We start from the raw sequence: 18,125 nt of genomic DNA on the forward strand, positions 1-18,125 counted from the left end.
CTGTTTGGTTACATTTAGGCACCTAGAGCAACTGGTTAGTTTAGTAAAAGGTATAAGTTCAAGTAAATCTTTTAAAAATACATCATACTTAATTATTATTTCACAAACGGTGTGTTTTTTATACACAATTGACCCACTGCAGTTTTTTCCTGACTAAAATCTTACTTCCTGCTCTCTCTGACTGAGATTAAAGTTAAAGAGACCTGTGCCACTGTTATTGGCTGACAGCACTTAAGATTGCTGCTAAACTTGCAGCACATGTTGTAAAGTATAATTCAACTGAAGCTTAGTGTTGTTCCACCAGGCACTTGCAGTTTGTACACTTCCACAACACTGACATACCCAGTGGCACAAGGGCTAATTAGTTCGATTTCTTTTTGTCCTGCTGTGCAATATTGTCTTAGGTGCCTTTGCCCTAGATTACTCAGGTTTGCTACAGGAAAATGTAATGAATTATAAGATTTCTCTCCTTCTGAGCTGAGGAAATTGTACTTGGAATTCTAAAGTTTTTTCAGCATCTAATTAGAAACATGACTATTTCTGCATAAGAATGACGCAAGTTTCTCTATGAATTAAATTTTTTTTCTCCTAAGTTTCTCACTGAAGTTACGTGTGCCGAGATTGTGGATAAACAGCTATTCTCAGCTTACAGAGAGCACCAAGGCCCTGGGGCTGAGCATGTGCTTTAATAGATGGGTGGTGATATACATAATATTTCAGTTTTGACAGCAAATCTGTTGTAAAGTTGCTGTGACAGCCACTCCAATTCCTGCCACGGAGCTATCAAATAGAATGGATTATCCCTGTGTTCCCCGTCTACAAACCCAGCTGAACAGGAACATGACACAGTTCTTCTGGCAGTAGTTTGCGGGCTGGCATGCTGCCAAAGAACAAAGGCCCCTGCTTGGCAGGGCCACATGTGACGGAGAAGCAGAAACATCTTCATAGCTCCAGCTCAACCTCCAAACTCGTGCAGGTAAAGAAAAAAAGCCTGTGCACAGTCGCCGTTCATCGAGCTCTCGATCCGATGGGAAAACACAGCTGCTTATTGTGCTCACTGCTTAATCGCACCAATTAATGTCCTTCCTTCCTGGCAAGTTCTGATGAATGCCGCCATTGGTTCTCTATTTGAATCGCTCGCTTTACATCTCTGAATATCAGTATATCAACATCTGCAGAAAAGGCCATGTGTGCTAACTGAGAAGCTCTCAGCTTCATGCACTATTTATATCACCCTAAAGAGGTCTTTGCTCTTGCTTACCATATAAACATGCCTTTCACAGCTTTCATAGTTTTTCTTCGCTGAAGTCGTGACTTGACGCGTTCATGTATACAGTTTTTTTAACGTGTGATACTTTGATCGTTCATTTTACTTCAAATCCAGCCTGTGCAAACGAAAAAGAAAGGTCAGCATTTAACATGAATAAAAACAGACATCATCAGATATGTAAAACTGCACTTTTACAAAGAAAGGATTGAAAGGGTTTCACATACATGCACACCGAAGGGAAGCTGTCCAAAAGCAACTTTCAGCCCTGTATTAACAACTAAATTGGTGGAGGAGAAAATAACATTAGTTTTCCTGCACCACCTTCATGCTCCTTGAAGACTTACACCAGTAAACCATCAGAACTGTGTGTTTCTCACCTGCCTTTATTAGCCAAAACACGAGTGAAAACAATTATTGATCAAAATAACATCAGGTGGCAAGATTCAGTGTGTACATATCACACAAGCATGTGAAAGGAGCACAACACGAGGCAGAGTGAGAGATGAAAGGCTGTGAGGGGACACCGCTGACCCAGATACCCTGAAATCTGTCAGTAAGTCAGGCCGGACACGCATCTCATAATGATTACATCCAATTTGACGTGTATCTGATTTATATTTCGATGTATTATGTGACAGCTGTCACATTTCTGTAACTTAAAAATGCTTCTTTTTTTTTATGTCTCAGAGTTTCTCAGCCCTGCATAAAGTCTGCTCACGTCTCCTACTTTCTGGACTGAAAGCTCTTTTACAAACTTCACTGAAATTTATTTTTTCTCTGCATTCCATCTTTACAGTCACTCTCCCCTAATTCCAGCATGTGCCTGCAGTGAATCAGCTCATCGGAGGCTGCTTGGAGGTGTGTAATGGCTGATGTTTTCCAGCCAGTCTCATTTGGTTGCATTTTATCCCCCTGCGTCCCCCCCTTTTTGCACTTAATAGGGATGCACTTTATCTGCATTACCCCACAGAACTTCATTACTTTAGTGGTCATAAAATGTTACTGCAGTTCCTCCACAGGGCAGATAAAGCCAAACATGGCTGCATTTTAGCCTAAAGCTTAAAATAAGAACATTTCTAACTTTTAAAGGAAAAAATAATTAGTATGAACAAATCTGTCATTTTAAGACTTTAAATTAACAAAAATGAAATCATCTTTCTCTGTTATTTGTGTGTAACTGTTTATAGACTGGACATCTGTGACATCACCCAGTCTGTCAAATATTACAGTCTAATTTCACTCAGCTAGAGCACCAACTTCTTGGACGGTCTGTATTACAAAGCTAGCCATATTTCTGAGATAGTCGCATCAGAAATGCTCCAAAAGACGTCACCGCAGCAGAGAGGTTCTGCTCAGAGACTCCACGTCAGTGTTAGCTTCACTTTTCACACCCAGAGGCTACGTCCATCTTTAATGCTGTCTGTAACGGCCCCCTTTTGTTCTACACATGTGCAAAAAGGCCTTCTTCCTTCCCCTTAACACATGCACAGTGTGACCAGTGACAGTGTGTTTGTGTGTGATTGCTGTACTCCTCCAGGAGAAAAAGCTCTTCAAGGTAAGCAACTGAATAAAACAGCTGACAGGAGGAGCTGCAGCATGTTATGTTTGGTTCTCGGATTGAAGTCAAATCATATTTTTGCTTTTATATGATATTAAAGATTTTTTTTCACTAATGTTTGAGCTTTTCAGGCTTTAAGAGCAGCAAACACACAATAGCACAATCAGCTTTTACAACTGATGACACAAAGACTTTTACGGAAAAGGGAACACAATTATATAGCTTACAGTTCTGTATAACACTGATATTTATATTGGCAGATGTCAGGTAAGTGCAGTCATTTTATTCCAACACTGATACGAAAACAAGAAAATCCTTTTAAAATGCAGCAGTGACAGAAACGATGAATTGCTCTGCAAATGCCTTCAGCAAATTGGGTTCCCCGTATGGAGAGGGCAGCAACACTGGGCTTTTCTCATTTCACTAATTTGTGACTCACGTGTCTTCCATCCTCCATCCTCCTGCCTGTGATTCAGTAATCAAACTCAGTACACCATGGTGAAGGATGTCTCAATTCCCAAAATGCATCTGGAGGACAGAGAAGAAAGGAGGCAGAAACTATGATCATGGATGCACAGGTGTGTGAAAGTGTCAGACAAGGCGTGGCACGCAGCTACAACATACAAACCATGGTGGGAGGACTATACAAGCGACTTGTCCCTTTTATTTACATTTTTACAGTATTTTTAGTCAATATTTTATTCATATTTTTCATAAGAATCAGCAGTAGTTGAGCTAATATAATGAGCTATTTATAATGCATTAATGTCAAACATCATGTTTAATTCACGTTGCTTTAAAATCAGGCTCTAAGGCAGGGATGTCTGATTTTGTTTCTCCGCTCTTCTGTCTTTGATTCTCTTCCTTGTCTCCTCCATTAGCATCTGTGGTGGGAGGGACTAAGATGCAAGGAGATGACATCCATCTCCTTGGATGTCATTAGGGAAATGAGAACGTGGGCCTGTGAGAGCTTACAGCACAGCCAAGGTCTCAGGTAGGACCCAAGAACACTATATGCTAGGGCTGCTCGATTATGGCAAAAATGATAATCACGATTATTTTCACTGAAATTGAGATCTCGATTATTTGACGATATTTATTTAACAATAACAATGTATTGAATAATGACTTTAAAGATTGTCAAAAAATAATATAAAATAGTGTGCAAATACTGATAACAGTGCAAATGTTTGCAATATAAAAAATAAATGAAAAATGTAAACATCTATATTTAGTGAACTTTGCAGTGTTGCTCTGTGGTGCAGCTACACCGTAGCAAAGTTTACACACTATGTCTACTTGATCCACGTCTGACTCCACGAACCCATAATGTTTCCACACCACTGAAGTTCTTTTACCTCTCTTTTCAACCAACAGCAGTCACTCTCCTCTCCAAATAACTTCTGCTTAGCTTTCTGAGCTTCCCTCGGGTCCTCTTAATCAGTGGTCCCCGGGCCTCGGACCGGTACCGGTCCGTGAGTCGTTTGGTACCGGGCCGCAAGAGTTGAGGCTCAGGTGTGAAATGTATAGTTTTCAGGGTTTTTATCAGTTTTCAGTGTTATTTTGTTATCGTTTTTATCGTTCACTCGGTTTTCCTTGGTCTTTTCACGTGTGTTATGAATAAATTTTATTTTTTTCGGTACCGGTACTAGTTTTATTTTGTTGTATTTATCCGCGACACCTTAAAGGCCGGTCCATGAAAAATATTGTCGGGCATAAACCGGTCCGTGGCGCAAAAAGGTTGGGGACCGCTGCTCTTAATTGTTGTGACACGTGTTCGAAATGCAGAGAGGTGCGCTCGATTTGCCACACGGAGCAGCGCGAGAGTAGCGCACGAGGGAGGTGCTAATAATGGCTCAGTCATTTTTAATGATCGTTGAAAGCCCAGATCATAATCGTGATTAAAATTCGATTAATTGAGCAGCCCTACTATAAGCTATCCTATCTATGCATGGCATGCAAGTTGGTTCAATCAGTGCACTATACCTGTGTCAAAGGTAAGCTAGCAGCTTGACAAATTATTTTTTAGGCTTTTTATTTATTAATTAAATTTTTCACAAAGGGCAAACTTTCCTTTGTAGTGAATTCGATTGTTAAGGGGATAAGCACTTAGTAGAGCAATTATGGCATTTAAAAAATGCATTAACTTATAGACTTCAGTAGATAATGCTAGTGCTGCTCAATTAATCGAATTTTAATCACGATTACGATCTGGGCTTTCAACGATTATTAAAAATGACTGAGCCGATTATTAGCCCCTCCCTCATGATTTACTCTCGCGCTGCTCCGTGTGGCAAATCGAGCGCACCTCTCGGCATTTCCAACACGTGTCACAACAATTAAGAGGACCGAGGGAAGCTCGGAAAGCTAAGCAGGAGTTATTTGGAGAGGAGAGTGACTGCCGTTGGCTGAAAAGAGAGGTAAAAAAAACCAACTTCAGTGGTGTGGAAACATTATGGTTCGCGGAGTCAGACGTGGATCAAGTAGACACAGTGTGTAAACTTTGCTACGGTGTAGTAGCTGCACCACAGAGCAACACTGCTAAGTTCACTAAACATAGATGTTTGCATTTTTCATTTATTTTCTTATATTGCAAACATTTGCACTATTATCAGTATTTGCACACTATTTTATATTATTTTTTAAAGTCATTATTCAATACATTGTTATTGTTAACCCTTTAAAGCCGGTCAGAGCAGCACACTCCGTTTTGTGTAACTATTTTTAAATCCCGGTAGCACTGCAACCATGTAAGCTAGCGCAATAATTTTTTTTGCATATGAAACCAGAGGAGTTGTACTTGCATCTTATGCCATCAGCTTGTCCTAGGTCACAGTTTAGTTCCACATAAAGCGTTGCAAAAATTGCATAAAAAGCGCTTGCAGGAACAAAAACATAATATTCCAGAAACACACTTTACCGATCCGATCAGCTGTTCGGGCTATATATGGGCTATAACAGTTGTATTGATGTATAGCAACTTGAAATGCTCCCACAAATGGCACTGTAAAAAAATAATATAAGCTCTGGCGGACTTGGTTCTATAGTAGGTCTTAAAGGGTTAAATAAATATCGTCAAATAATCGAGATCTCAATTTCAGTGAAAATAATCGTGATTATCATTTTTGCCATAATCGAGCAGCCCTAGTTAATGCTGCCTTTTTAGTGCAGAACAAAGTATCACTAATAAACCACAGGTGGTCAGCAGCCCACGGGCGCGCTGTTTAGCTCCACATAGAGAGTAAATTGGTCAATAAATGTGCATGTTTCCTCTTCAGTAATTGCATCTCGCTGCATAGACTGTCTTGGTCTTTGTTAAGAATAATGAAACTAATTTTAGGAGTTGTTAACTAAGCTTTGGCAGGAGACTACAAAATATTACACGTGTTACTAAATTAATTTTACATGACTGGAACATGTTCCAGCATTTATTTTGGGCTTAGTAGGGATGAATAATTCAAATCACTGTGTGTTGTGTTGTGTGTTTTTAAAAGAAGATGACAAGGTTCCTCACCACACCTTTCCTTACCTTGTTACAGGGGACATAACATAACAAAACAACAATGAAGAGGCAATAATCACAGGACTATAGTGTCCCAGATATTGTATCCTGGCTGCTTCTGCTCTACAGGTCACATGACTCTATTAATACATCATTTAGGATGTTTGGATTTACTCATGTTTGGACAAACATACAGTAAATCCATTTTGCTCAAACACAAGTAGCTCAGTTTGTTTTATTTATTTTATATTTGGGGAATACTTCTTGGGCGAGGATGGATGTGAATCCCTCAAATGACTATTGTTGACTAGTAACTGCAAGGCAAGACACCAGGGCTGTGCCCCAGATCTCTCTCATGTTTACTTGTTCACTTCTCCGTAATAGACACTAAATCGTTTACTAAACACAGAGCAGAAAATTGAGATTTTAGGCACTTGCTTATTAAAAGAGCTGTAGGGATAGAACTTTCGAGCAATAAGATAAATGTGGCACACTGCAACTTAAAAAGGTTGTGATTTGCACGATTTCAAATATAGCTCCTCAGTTTAAACCACAACTTACTTTTAACTGAACATATGGGTAAAACAGGCAAGATACAGCACGTTAAGTAAATGGCTGCGAGCTGTTTTCTGCATGCAGTCTTCAGCATATGCTTGCATACTGCAGTCATTTCTTTTTATTAAGCCTGAGGAAAGTATTCCAAAGACGGTCAAACAATTAATTACACACGTCATTTAAACTGATTAATCTCAATACTCTTTCTCCAGAATAGATTTGTGGTTCATCAGAAGGCAATGAAAAATAAAGCTTTCCATTCATTAATTAAAAAAAAAAAAAGGTGCAATTTATAGAAAGATGGAATGACTCACTTGTTATCAAGAGCAAATATCCACGTTACACCGCTGTGAAAACTAACAGTTCTAACAGAGGTATAAGATATGTGTATCTGGGGGAATTTGCTGAAAGTAGAGCACTACCTCAAGCTCTAAATGCCAGTGTACCAAAATAATTCAACACAAACATTCACATATTCTGAAATCTGCATTTTTTTTTTTTTTTTTTTTTAAATATAAATCTAAAAAAAAAGAAATCTGCATATTAATCATCAGTGGTGGTCAGGGATATGTGGAAACAACACAGTGCAAGCATCAAGCTTAGAGTAAACAGGGACTGGGTTTTCTTCTAAGGGCATGTCCCAATGAGAAGCATTGCAGAACATGACGAAACAGCTGTCAAATTGTTGTTTTGCAATCCAGAGTCTCTGCTTCACTAACAACAACAACTAGTTCAATATTTTAAGCATTTTTTTTCTTGTTTTTGATTCTGCCAAGGATATAATGAATTTGATGACACGACACAAATAGTTCATTAGAATCATGCGATGCTAAAGATACATGTTTTTATTACTACTAAACAGCAATAATATGGAATGCTCCATCAACTACAGTATTTATGATACTATATGTATCTATATACTACTGTATAAATATATATTTATAGCTAAACCTAAAATGTGGATGCAACCATGTCAGGCACCATTTTGGTGTTTTTAACAACAAGTTTTTTTTAATCGCATTCCCTTATCTCATGTCAACAGTAGTGAAGATGCAATATGCTTCACGTTTACATGTGAATGTTTAGTCTAAAACCAAAAGATTGATTGTGTTCATCAGGACGTAGCGTTTTCAGTGGGAGAAACGTTTCATCACTCGTACAAGTGACTTCTTCAGTCTCAGCTGACGGCAGGTTTCCCCAACCTTATAAACAGTACATTTGCACAGTGACTGAAACTAGCCCACTGAATGAACAATGGGCCGTGCGGTCAGTTCCTTGATCATTATCATGCAAATTGTCATGACCATTGATTAACAACCACTGATCAAAGACCATTGATCAGTGGCCATAAGGTTGGGGAAACCTGCAGTCAGCTGAGCATGAAGAAGTCACCTGGATGAGTGAAGAAACATTTCTCCCACTGAAAACGCTACAGAATCAGCCTTTTGGGATTTACTTACCTGGATGATTGAGCATGCATCAAGACTGTCTAAAACAATGTAACAATGTTGGATCCTGAAATCTACATTTTGAGGCCTAATGCTAACTTTCTTCTTTTTAAGCCTCTGTTGTGTTTTTCGGCACAACAATTAACAATATTTGGAAAAAGGGGAGTGTGCTTAGTCATCAGGTAACACTAGCTTGATTAAAAGGCTGCATCTATAAACAGTCCCAGTGCATCAAAGAGATAAACATATCTGCTAATTAGCGATAAGTAGCTCCCTAAAAATTACTGGAATTTTACTAATCAAAACTTCTGGGACAACACAGACATGATCAAGAGGTCCAGTTTATCGACTCGAAGGTGAATCTGAAACTTTTGGGTTGGCTGCACTTTTTAGATTGAATTTCTGAGCTTGGTTATGACTCACATGAGAATCATGTGAAAGTACTGCATGCTTGAGCTCAAGCAAATTAGAATGAAAAGAAGACACGGTGGTTCACCAACTCTCACAGGACTCAGCATTGCCAGTATTTTGCAAGTGTTTGCAACTACAAAAGAAGCACGTGAAATGTAAATTGTATCTAGATACAAATAAGTGAATAAAAAGAATTTTAATAATTACAACACTGAAAAACTTGAATAACATGATCTTTTTCCACCTGAAATACAAGCGCAACCCCAATGTGACAAAGTCAGGGAATAAACACTGTAAGCACAGGTGAAGTGAGAGACAACATCTTTGAAGCTTGAGTGATCTTGCTGTTGGGATGAGCTACAAGAACAACAAGACACTTTGTGAGAAGGTGACAGTGGCTGGTACCAAATTTCAGAGACAGAAGAAATATAAAATGGCTGTAAAGTCACCCTTGGGCTGGAGCTCCATGCAAGAGCTTGCCTCATGAAGTGAGAATAATCATGAAAAGGATAGTGGATCAGCCCAAACACCACTGAAAAAGATTGGTAATGATCTGAAGGCATTTGGGACCACAGTCACAAAGAACACCATTCTATGATGTAATCAATTGAAATTTTGCAGGACCTGCAAACCTCAAGAAGGCAATCTTAAGTCTGCCAGTGAGCATCTGAATGATTCAGAGTAGGCTTGGGAGAAAGTTCAGTGGTCAGATGTTTGGAGGAAGCGAAATGCTCAGTATGACCCAAAGAACACCATCCCTACATTCAAGCATGGAGGTGGAAACATTATACTTTGGGGCTGTTTTTCTGTCAACGGTACAGGACAACTTCACCACATTGGGGGACTATGCCACATAGCAAGCAGGTCTGGCCCAGATCTGGTATCAAGCCGGCACTGCTGGCTGACTTCTGGCATGATAAGATGTATGTCACCCAGATATGGGCCAGGTCTGGCATAGATGGCACTGTCTATGTGATGGCATGCCATATCTGGCTCGATTGTGGTTTGGGTTATGTGGCCCAGGCTCATAGAAAACAGGCCTGGCCTGGATCTGGCATCAAGCTGTCACTTCTGACTGACTGGTGTCATGGCAGGGTGTGCGCCAGGTCTGGCAATGATGGCACTATTTATGTTCCTATTTTACTATTTTAGTTAGAAGACCCAAATGCCATGTTGCAATACTATACTGCTATGGTAGCCAATGTTTCAGGTTTGTGTGTGCACACTTTATCCAAAACCTGGTGACGGTTTACTTGTCTTTGCCAGTGGGTGGCTGTAGCTCAGGTGGTAGCGCAGGTCACCTACTGATCGGAAGGTTAGAGGTTCGATCCCTGGCTCCTCCAGTCTGCATGTCAAGAGTGTGAATGTGTATGAATGTAATTAGGAAGCACTCAGTTTAGAGAAAGTCTGTGATTGGGTGAATTTGGCACGTTATATAATGCACATTGAGTAATCTGGGACCATAGAAAAGCAGTTTTGCACTATTATGTTCCGGCACATGTTGTTATTACATGGCTTGCAGCCCGTGGTTGCATACAACTTACACATGGCCCACATACCGCAAAGAATGACGGCCCTTTGGTGGCCCAGATCAGGTTTGCCAGAGGTAATCCACACATGGGCCAGCACAGGACCAACAGTGTGTCTACAACTGGCCTTGTGCTGGCCCATGTGCGAGCCACCTCTGGCAAACCAGATCTGGGCCACCAAAGGGCCGTCATTCTTTGCGGTATGTGGGCCATGTGTAAGCACATTGTGTGGGCCATACCAATTTTGCTATGTGGGATGTAGAGTAAAATCTTGGACAAGAACCTGCTTCCCTCAACTACAGCACTGAAGATGGGTCATGGATGTGTCTTCCAGCAACACCCAAAGCATACTACCCTGGCATCAAAGGAGTGGGTAAAGAAGAAGCACATTAAGGTTATAGAGTCAGGCTCCAGACCTCAGTCCTATAGAAAATCTGTGGAGGAGCTGAAGCTTGGAGTTGCCAATTTAGAGAGTTTTTGTAAAGTGGAGTTGTCCAAAATCCCTCCTGAGATGTGTGCAAATCTAACTTTAAGACATCTTACCGCTGTGCAAGCCATCAACGAGTTCTCCTCTATTAAACATGTTTGCTAAGGGATCAAATACTTATTTCACTCAGTGAGATGGAAATTAAAATTAAAATGAAACTACCATAAAAAAAAAAATAAACTGTTCATTTATTTGTAAGTGAGCAAACTTACAAATTTAGCCAGGACTAAATAATTATTTCCTCCACTGTAGTTATATTTAATTCTAATGCTGCTACATGTTTTTCAGTGTAATTAAAACAAACCAATCATCAGTAAAAAAAAATGCTGTAAGATCAGATAAATGTATAACATCTGCTTATACTATATCTCACGATGAGAGAACCACTGCCACACAGCTACAGCATCAGCAGCTCATTTAACCTGTCAACATCAATTTAGCATAGACGTAAAATTGCTGCTTCTGTTTATAGAGTTGAAAGCATTTAAAACATAAATAAAAATGCAAGAAGTAAAAGCGTTATTTGGTGTATGTCTTTTTTTTTAAATAAATCAAACAAATTACTTTGTTTGTGGTTTCTCCTGTTCTTTCAAGAAGGAAAATTTGATTAAATTTGTGATGTGTTGCAGATGTACTTCACGAATGAAAAACATAAGCGTCACGTCCTGTCTCACTTACTGCTGCCAAGAAAGAGAATCTGGCATTACGACTGCAGACGCTGGAGTGGCACAGCTGTCAGTGTTGGTGGCTTTGGTTGTTAAAAATATGGCTGTGACATGGTTGCTGCTCATGGTTATAACGCTGTCTACATGCAGTGGTTGTTGCTGTGATGCTTTTGCTGACTGAGCATTGCCCTGTAGCTACTGTATGTTTGCAACACATCGTCACAGAACCGGCATCATTTCCAAAAGTACGAGGCTTAATACAGCTGAACATATCCATAGTATCATAGAGTGAACTGCATCCAGATCAGAAGGAGAAGTCAGAAAAATAACCACAAATCCCGCCACAGCTTCCCCGTCACAGCAGGGAGAGCAGCTGCAGCTGTGCTCGCAATCAGCAGCTGCATACTGTGGAATAGTCACTATACTAAAAAGAGCAGCACATGCATCATGTAGGTATTGCATCATGTATTTTTTCATTAGGGTCTTCAGTTTTTGTTCTTTATTCTGTTCTTTATTTTTAATTTTAATTTTTGTGTGTTTGAATCTTCAGACTCAATGATTTCCTGTCTGTTCCTCCCTCAGTGTGGTCGTTCTTTTGCTCTGTTCTCTGAGTCTTCTTTGCTCTGTGTTCAGTATTTGTTTTTTGGGCACTTCCTGTTTCCATTGAAGGTTTGTTTTCTGGTGTGTATCTGCTTCTAGTTTCCTTACTGTTTCTCCTTCCTTTGTGATTGTCAGTCTTGCCCTACTTGTCTTCACCTGTGTGTTCCTCTTTGTCAAGTTGTGTTTTCATGTTCTCTCTCGTGCTGCCCTGTTCACTTTCGGCTCCTGATGTTTATCTTTCTGGATTCCCGTGTGTTCTTGTGTTTTCGGTTCCGTGTTCCATCTTTCTTGCTTTGTTTGTATTGGACTTTTTTTGTTTCCTTTAACAATCGATTTCTGTCTGAACATTCTGCCTCCTTCATTCTGCATTTGGTCCTCACCTCACTACTTCAGCTTAGGAAAACTAGCAAATGCCACCCTGTGGGTGTTTTTTTAAAAGGCCTGTGACACTTGCATAAAAACACAGACATGTTAATTCATCATGTTATTCTTTTTATCCTCATTGTATCACTTTACATATTTGCAAAAATTGCTGCTCAAAAACACCAAACAAATGACTGAAAAAATATAAATTTTGTGTCCTTTTGTTTTTTCCTTCATTAAATAGGACACAATAATCCATGATAGGCACTATTACTGCCAAATGAAAAGTCATTTATAGATATGTGTATAAAAACACATACCTGTTTCCCCAAAGATTTTAAAGTATGCACAACAAACAATGTATGCATAATGTGTACATATTGTCAGCTAAGTGAGTGTTATAAAAATCCCAAACGATATAAGGTATAGATGTTAATAATCCTGGTACCACAGGCTTTTTATATTGAAAGTTTCATCCAGATTGGTTAATGCATCTAGGAGAAGTGAGGGAGCAAACATACTTACACTACAATCATTATAGTAAGATGTAGAGTTACCAGAAGAAAACATATATCAAGGAGGTCAGGATGTGAATAATGAATATATTTGTGTGGTACATATAAAAAATAACAAACTGAATCGAATGAATGGATAATAACTTAACATTTAACTTAACATTGATGGGCAACTGACTGTTTGAGGATTAAATTGCAGCTCCTGTGGCCTTGTGACTTTCCTAATGTGATTCAGTACAGATGAGTCTGATGTTGAGAGAAGGGGAAAAGGAAAGTGACACAGACAATAAGCTGTGATACAGCAGCCTAGCAGAAGATTCCTGAGTAACAAACAGAGGATAGTGTTGCTGAGGAGACTGACAAAAAACATCAACAATAAATATAATAGAGGATAGTAAGAACTGAAGTGTTGCTTCTTTTATCTTATTTTCACCAACGAAAAAAGGCTGGCCTCAAATATAAAACTCCCAGGCTGAAAACTGCTCGCTTGTGTGTGTGTGTGTGTGTGTGTGTGTGTGTGTGTGTGTGTTTCCTCTGCTCTGTTCATTGTGTGTCACGGTGAAACAGAGGACAGGTGAAGTGAAGATAATTGCTGGTGTTGACCATAACTCATTATGCTACAACAACACCTTTCCAACAAGGATTAATATGTGCTGTGAGGCTCAAGAACCTCCTGATTTAGAAACCAAACACTGGCTTTTCCTCTCCAGCTCAGGAATAGAAATGTACATATGATCAGATACCCACAAAATTACAAAACAAAAATGGATCAAAATAATTTTAAGGAATTATTTTTAGTCGAAAAAATTCAGATGTGGTTTAATCCTCAAGAAGACCTTTAAGATGCTGTTCTTTTCCAGACTGTGCCAGTTAAAACGCCAGTATCTCTCAAAACAGGCCCAGCTCTGTATTTTGCTCTTGTATCCTGTATTTACAACACCACTTCAGTACAGCAAAAGAAATGCTTAACAATTAAGTTTAAATGCACTCAGTTTTATTCATGAAAATGCATGTCTAACAACAAACGAGACAAAAAAAAACTGAGCAGTGAAGCAAAAAACAAGTTGTAGTACCCTGAAAATAACACAAGCAGTCTTGTATATGTGCAGGAACCATGACTTGGCATTTACTAATTCCTGGCAAACTTTCTACTGGAATTTCCTACTATGAGTCTGAGCTGGCTGAGCTTTGTACTCCTATATTTCTCAGAACAGCATGCTAACACATTAAGAGTAGGGCATGCTACAGATGGCAGGACACCAGAGTCTACTTATAATTCCACACATTTTGAGCTGAGATTGGATTATTTCAGTGTCAATGAAATGGCATTCCCTTCTTCTTTTAAACTTACGGTTTTACTATAGTTAAATGCTAATTGCTAAATGTATTTAGCCTCTTAAGTAGCACCTGTTAATGGAGTGGTTTCCATGATTAATAATAATACAATGGTCATGAGAAGAGCACAGTATTGACAACATTAAAGAGCGGTATGTATGACATACATACGTCTCCTTTAACTGCCTACAGGACAAAATCTTTAATGTTCAAACATATAAGATGTGAACTGTCAGCAGCCTAATGTGAAGCCATCACTTAAGAAATAAACAACAGTTTTAACATAATTAACGCAAATAAAAAATGTATTCTTCTGATCTGTGAGGAAAAACCTAAAGTTAACTATCTTAATCATGAATTATTATTTTTTTTAAACACTATTTATCTTTTCATCATCTGATTGAAGTAGGTGGCACTCACAGGGATCCTTTTATGCAGAAGAAGAGTCAAATGATGTGTGAAATCCCCCTTTTTATGTGAATGCAAATAAAACGTGAGGCTTTGAGGCAAATTTGATAAACACTGTCTTGATACTTGTAACCTCTGACTGGGATTTTAGGTTTTGTTGCAAAGAAAGCCTGGCTATATTGAACGTCCTCCATACTATAGCTCACTGTACAATAACAGAACAGGAATGTGCTGACACAAAAATCTAAACAATAAACCTCAGAAAGACACACTCACACTTTGCTATGTTAACTGAATATAAAACCAAAACGAGATAAAAGCCCAAGACCATGAAAGAAACTTTTCTTAAGAAAAGTAAGTTTAATCAGTTTTACTCTTGTATTTAATTTATATTCTACATACCCACTGAAAATAATCTTATGGCTTGTGGTGAGATTTGCTTTTAGAAGGCCTAATATTGCCTCTAGTTACAACCAATGTCATGAGAAATACACCACTGAGCAAGCAGCAACCTCCATACTAAAACAGCCAGTGTGGAATAGCCAATGGCAGCAGTTCTTGAAATGATTACTTGAGAAGGACGTAGAATGTCCTGTATATGTCTTCTTGTCTTGTTGTCCTGATTTTTTCACACTAAAAATAATAATAATAATAAAAACTAGAACACATTTTAAAACTGTTAGCATTAAAGTAAAAGTCATTTATTTGAATTCAAATACAAACAGTCTCATCATTAAAAACATGGAAAGTTAAAAAAAAAAAACTGCGTTAACTTGAGGCTAGCTCCAAAAGCGGCTAATGAATGTGAGTCAAAGTGCTGTGTTAGTATTTTTAAATATTTCTAAACTTTTTAAGACTGGAAAATACCTGTATTCTGCAAACTGACTGTGAAACTCATAAAAACTAAGCTAAAATGAAGTATTTACAGTCAAAAATTCAGTGGAAATCAGCAAATGTACTTTAATTTAACACAATAACTTAATCACATTTTTAAAAGCTGATTACGAAATACAACTGCAATAACTGTGCTTCAGTTGTGCGCCAGTGCTTATACAATTTAACACAATATTAATACTGTATCTGTGCATGCCCATATGGAAAAGATATATATAAATCTTATAAAGTTTTTATCTGTCTTGTATGAAACTTGTATGAAAAGCATACAAGAGTGAAAACAGATATAAGATCCCTTGAAAAATTATATAATGAAACTTGTATGTTTTGTATACTTACTAAAAAAAAATATATGAAAGTAATGAGAAAGTGGCCACTTTCATGAGTAAATCATATATGTTTTTACTATTTCTTTTCCATATGGGTGCACCTTGGTAACCACACTTGTCAGTGTTACCGAGCTTAGCACTCCACCCACAATCTAAATATGGCCACATTTAGATGTGTTTAAAGTTTTAGTCAGTGATTTCAAATGACAGCACAAAAACCTCTGGATGTTGTCATGGTGGCCATGTTTGTTACATTAGGTAACACAAAAAGCACTTCCATGTGACTAGTAACTCTATAGCATCAAAGCAATTTTCCAAAAAATTAGGTATTGTAGAAGTTTTCCTTCTTTTTCTCACTTGGATTCAGAAAATGAAGAATTTGATAATTTGTTTAGGTGAATCAAGTCTATAAAGTCATCAAGGCTTTATATACGGTGTATAAAAACTGATCTTAGACAGAACATCAGCTGCCTTTATTTACTTTGTTTCTTTATGTACAGCTATGTACAGGTTGTATACAACAGTTTGTACAAATTATGCATTTTGTTGACTTACTAAATACTAAATACAAGTTCTTAAAATAATATTTTTTTCATTAAAAAATGTTACTAAAATCAGTCTTCTTTTTCTTATCGTTGTTGTTGTTCTTGTTGTTTGGGCCTTGATGAAATATGAGGTTGATTAAGTCGCTCATTGAAATTGTTAAACTGATGACAACTCGTGAGCTGATGAATGCTTTTACTCTTCAAACTTTGTGGTGATACTCAGCAACTAAGGGCTCTTTACGGCAGCTGACTGGATATGAAAGCTAATTGAAGCCTGCAAAGCAGAGGAAGTCTATAAAAAGAAATCAAAGCTTCCAGCTTGCAATTTCCACTGACTAACCCGTCATTAAGAAATGGCAGTTTAGGGGATTTATGGAAGTTGAAACGAAATCTGGAACACCAAGAAAACTTGAAGGCATGACTGTATGCCTGCTGAGCAAGAAGTTACAGCAGCACCATGTGACTGCAGAGGTGCTGCAGGAAAGCTAAAGTGACACGAATGCTTACAAGTATGTTCATTGTAGCCTTGATATGATTTGTAAACAGGGTTTATTCTACCAAATAAAATATTATTTAAAATATGCACTAGAGGTGGCATGATACCACTTTTTTATGTCCGATACCGATATCATAAATTTGGATATCGGCCGATACCGATATGAATCTATAGTGTGTTTTTAATCAATAAAACTGTTTTTTAAATATCTTGCTGCATTTTGTATAAGTTCATACTCAAGTTTAAAAAACAAAACAAAACACTAAAGCTATTCTGTTATACCTGTATGCAAAAAATACACTGCACCTAAAATATTTCATAGTTGAGCAATACTGATCAATCTAATACACGTAAACCTACTCCACCCTCCCTATTCTGGTATTTTACAGAGTACTTAGCAGAAATATTAAGCAACCTAACTAATAGGGTTGCAAACTCCCAGCAAAAAAAAAAGGGAACCACCCCCCACCTCATGATGCTTAATCGACGTAATCAACTTTAATTTGATGTAGTGTGAAAAAAAAAATGCACAGAAATCAATTCTTTTTCAAGAATAATTAAAAAGATTCAACATCTTTCTTCAACAGAACTGCAGAGATGGTACCTTCCCAAAGGAAAAAGTAGTATAGCTTACTAGGGTATATTAGACTTAATAGTTACTATATACAGTAATGGACTTCTATACATTTTACATCAGATTAAAACTTTGGGTGTAAGATTCAGATAATTATTTATTAAACGCTAGACATTTTAAATGAGAATAAGAAAGAAAAGTATGTCTTTGTGCCCCCTTTTCCCTGTTAATGCCCTATCGGCCCCCCTGGCTAAACTTGCTAGATCCGCCCCTGCACAGTTACCAGCCGTCAGCTGTAGAAAAGGATCCTGGTGTAGAATGTAAATAAATTCTAACAACAGCTTATCAAGCTTAAACGTGCTGCTGTTGTTCAGCCGCTGGTTTCCTCTTTCTGGCCTGAAGTGGGCGATAAACAAACAAGAGAGATGGACTCGCGACAGAAAAGGCGATCAGCTGATCATTGAGCAGTTTCATGACTGAAGTAGCAGCAGGAGAGGGAGGGGGAGAGAAGAGGCAGTCGCTCCATATATCGGTTGTTAAGCTTAACGCGGGAACGCTTTACAAACATTCAGAGATGAACTTACACACTTGCTTTACTTCTCTCTGGGATAACTTCCTCGGAGATGAAATGCCGGTTTGGT

At 38.2% G+C, this 18,125-nt stretch overlaps 1 long non-coding RNA gene across 1 annotated transcript; it reads right to left on the reverse strand.

Annotated features, from left to right (window-relative positions):
* Positions 1–4,561: 4,561 nt before the first annotated feature.
* On the reverse strand, positions 4,562–17,028 carry LOC120715774. The gene is made up of 3 exons (XR_005691733.1): positions 17,018–17,028; positions 14,762–14,764; positions 4,562–4,757 (listed from the first exon to the last, which is right to left on the reverse strand). It is a non-coding gene; the product is annotated as an uncharacterized LOC120715774 (long non-coding RNA).
* Between the last annotated feature and the right edge of the window lie 1,097 nt (positions 17,029–18,125).

The sequence above is a fragment of the Simochromis diagramma genome, unplaced genomic scaffold, assembly GCF_900408965.1.
Source record: "Simochromis diagramma unplaced genomic scaffold, fSimDia1.1 OVJJ01000646.1, whole genome shotgun sequence".
Classification (NCBI taxonomy): Eukaryota; Metazoa; Chordata; class Actinopteri; order Cichliformes; family Cichlidae; genus Simochromis; species Simochromis diagramma.